Raw genomic sequence first — 3,792 nt, 5'->3', positions numbered from 1 at the left:
GTTTTGAAATGAAATTCGAAATGGTTTGTCGCGATTGTAACGCACCACACATATGAGATCAATAATTTGTACATATGAATAAACAACAATAGAATAATAATTCATATAAATACTAAAAGTGAATAATTATCTAAGTTATGCTAAGTAATAAATGATGATAGTACAACATATTAATTAATTAAATTATAGTAAACTACATAATCAACATTAGATAATTATGATAATAAAGTTTTTTCTAATAAATAAAATTCATCAAATAAATTTAAAACCAATCTTATGCTAACAAAAAAAAACTATAAAGAAAAAAACTATCCAAAAAAAAGAGGTGGGCCTTGATGGCCTTTGAGGCCCCTTAGGGCACACAACAGTAAGGAAAAAGAGTGGGTCGAAACCCAGGAGGCCCATGGGGCAAAATCTGCCTTAGCCCAACCCAAAACCCAGATTGGATCCCAACAAAGTCTTTCCAACTTCTACAGGGAACCTCATGGAGAAAGAAAAGAAACATTTCCCAAATCCAACTATCATAGGAAACCGAGAGAAATGATTAATAATGCAATATGGAGAACCAAAACGGTGGTATACCTCGAGCAGTGAGGAAAGATTCCTCATAAATGATCTTAAACCCACACTTAAAACCAAAAGACAACCACAATTAGGAAACGGATAAAACTTTCAAGCTTTCACCTCCACCTAAATCTCTCCCTCTCTATTTGACATGTTCGTCACCTTTCTTATAGGAAAGCTCAAAGGAAACCAGATTTCCACCTTAACACAAAACTGATGGTGATAATAGGAAAGCAGATCCACCCTTAGCAATGTAAACCATAAACTATCATGAAGCCCTATCATAAAACAAAACTCATGCACAACACAAGAACCTCAAAGCGAAATACCAGAACAAGTCATTAATGCAGATGCAAATCGATTCAAGAATTCGATGGTGTCAAAATAAAACCAGAGTAAAGGAACAGAGGATTAAGGATCTACCATATTGAGATGCTTTGGCGGTGAATGAACAAGTAGGCTTTTTCTTCGAACTCCCTCCTTCTATCTTCTGAAATTGATCTTCTTTTATGACGTTTTGACTTGATTCCTACTGCGTAGCGGTGTGCTTTCCCCCTGGGATTTCAGCCTACCCCAGATCCCGACGATCCTTTACGCATATCTCTACACGATTCATGGTAACACCGACTCTCCCTTACGATTCGCCTTTCTTTTAGCTTGAGTCTTCTTCTGATTTCGGTGTTTGGTTTGTCAGGGTTTAGCTCGGTTTGCTCAAAGTTCTAGTGATGAACCTTGAGTATCCCTTTGGTATCTTTGAGCTTTGGTGCAGGTTGAGGTGGGATTTTGACAGGGTAACGGTGCCAAAATTAGGTCTCCCTCATCCCAGTGATGGATGCTCTTTATATAGCTTTGGAGGTACGAGGTTTCTCACTCCTGAGCTGGCAAAGATTCCAAAAATCCGTTAGGCTCAAATCGTTTCCAGATTTTGGTGTGGTCCCAGGAATGAAGGTGGTGAGATTTGTTTCTGTTTTGTCCATAGTGAGCGAGAAAGCGACGGGTGCGGTGAAATTCTTCTTTACTGCAGTAAGAACTTTAACTTGATCTTTATGTTTCTAATCCTTTTATATAACTGGGACTTTCTCTTTTCATCCAGTCTGGTAACCGGTAATTCTTGTCTCTATACCTTGGTTTATAATTCCTTGTCGGTATACCACAGTCGCCTCTTGTTCATAACCTTGGCTTGCAGCATTAACTTGTAACCTTGTCCTTCATTTGCCTATTGTTCTACTCCTGGTCTGGCTATTGTGACGTTATCCGAGCATTGCAAGATGTAAGGTTGGTGTTTTTGTAAGGAGGCATTTGTGTTATGCAGGTTTAGATGTTGATTCCCATATCCTAGCTTGGGAATCTAATTTGACAGTCTTATTAGCCTCAAAAACGGCTTCCAATGAATTTCCCTGTAATGGGAGGCAACCAATCAACAGAGCACACAGGAGCACTTCAGCACTCCAAATATCAACCTTCTCAGAGTATTTGCCCGACAATACTTCGGGAGCAACATATGCAGTGCTTTCAGCCAATCCAGTCAAGTTTTGACCTTCTGAATTTCTCATGGTGAGTCCAAAAATCCGTAGGCTTTAACTTTCCTGATTTTTCAGGTTTGAAATCTCTGTGCACGACTCTTGTAGGTCTTTGCTGCTGCTGATGCATTGCTGGATGTTTGTTATGATCATGATGTATTTTGGCTAGTGGCTGTAGCACCTGTATCCCGATTCTACAGCAAGATTACGTCGCGGCATGCACCTGTTGGCAAGGTTTGAATGATTGTGTGGTTTAAACCAACATCTTGTTGTATTAAATATGTACATGGCTTTAGAGTTCTGCAGGTTGGTGTTTGTAAACTGTCATCACAGGGTAACTTCTTTTCATGTGACTCAAGACTTTGTATCAAAAGATATTTGTGATCACTGATGGTGAGAACCTGTTTTCTTTACGCAGGAAGGAAGCCCTAAAAAAAAATTGTGCAGATCCTACAAGATCATGAGCGACTTCCATCAGCAGCAAGAACATATTAGTTCCTACACTAGTATCACTTCCGGCTACATCTAGGTACCTTTTGAACCCCTTTTTCCTTAAAACTTCTAATCTACAAACACTTCCCACTCATCTGTTCCACTTATGCACCTTAGCATGTAAAACACAATATCCGACATTTGTGGTGTACTTCGTTTGGTTATGTTCGTAACATGATGCCATTGCACTGCAGGACATGGATGATGGTTATGAGGTTATGTACTCCACAGAACTACAGGTCTTATGGCATGTTTGGCATGACAATGGTGGCTTGTAAATTGACAATGTTATGTGACATGGTATGCTATATTCTACTTGCAGCGAACTGGTTTGTTTTGGAATGTGGCAGTAATCACTCAATTATATTATGCCATTGTTTTATTTGGTCATGAATAACTTGGCATAGTGATAACGATATCATGCTAGGCGTTTTTGCAGGTTCAATGTTGCACAATGGGCTTGGCCAAGGCTTGGAGAAAAAGCTGCAAAACAAGTGATCCTGAACTCTGGTGATGAAACATGAACAATTGAGGTTTAGGTCTTTTTTAGGAAATGGTCAATAACTGGTTTGTTGGAATTTGGCCAACCTTTGTAGAGAATTTGTTAATTCCTTATGATTTTGTAATGATGATTTGTAATGGAATTTCTAAAAAGTGAATTGTTATTGTATGATTTTTAAAGGTGCATGAAACAGTTTTTGTGAAGTGAAATGTAGACAGAAAATGGTTATGGAATTCAGGATTGTTTCAGATTAGTGTTGTATGCAAGATTCTTTTTGCTAGAGGTTAAACCCGGCTGCAATTCGCCTTCGCCACGACATCATTATTCACAGGTTGCCTTGTGTTGTAGTTTGGATCATTTGTAGCCTCACCTTGATTTGGCTAAGTTTGCTGGTTAAAAAACAAATATGTCGTGGTATCCCTGAGAAAAATAAAAATTAGGACAAAATCGGGGTATGACAGATACCTGCATTTTTTTATCGTAAATAAAGTACGTCTTTTTGCATTCAAATATTTTGTTCACTGTCTTTCTATTTTTGCAGTTTTCAAAAATAAAAAAAAATATTTTGGCAATGTTTTGTTTAGTTTTCACTCCTTGTTCACACTCATAAGCACATACCATCACTCATGCAGATGCACGTCACCAGATCCTATTGATGACAGTTCTGCTATGGCTCACTTCGACTTTGAAAATCCAATCTTTCAAGTTGAAGAA

The 3,792-nt window shown here is 38.3% G+C and overlaps 1 long non-coding RNA gene across 10 annotated transcripts; it reads left to right on the top strand.

Annotated features, from left to right (window-relative positions):
• Positions 1-464: 464 nt before the first annotated feature.
• Positions 465-3,287, top strand: LOC127128254 (uncharacterized). 10 transcript variants are annotated; one of them, XR_007805804.1, is made up of 6 exons: positions 465-1,019; positions 1,105-1,181; positions 1,259-1,587; positions 1,877-2,118; positions 2,193-2,613; positions 2,771-3,287. It is a non-coding gene; the product is annotated as an uncharacterized LOC127128254 (long non-coding RNA). The 10 variants fall into 10 exon arrangements; XR_007805806.1 differs by having other exon boundaries at positions 1,259-2,118; positions 2,193-2,318; positions 2,503-2,613; XR_007805808.1 differs by having other exon boundaries at positions 1,259-2,118; positions 2,193-2,390; positions 2,503-2,613.
• Positions 3,288-3,792: the final 505 nt, after the last annotated feature.

The sequence above is a fragment of the Lathyrus oleraceus genome, chromosome 3 (assembly GCF_024323335.1).
Source record: "Lathyrus oleraceus cultivar Zhongwan6 chromosome 3, CAAS_Psat_ZW6_1.0, whole genome shotgun sequence".
NCBI classification, from domain to species: Eukaryota; Viridiplantae; Streptophyta; class Magnoliopsida; order Fabales; family Fabaceae; genus Lathyrus; species Lathyrus oleraceus.
Note: the sequence above shows the minus strand (reverse complement) of the source record. Positions and strands in the feature narration are given on the sequence as shown.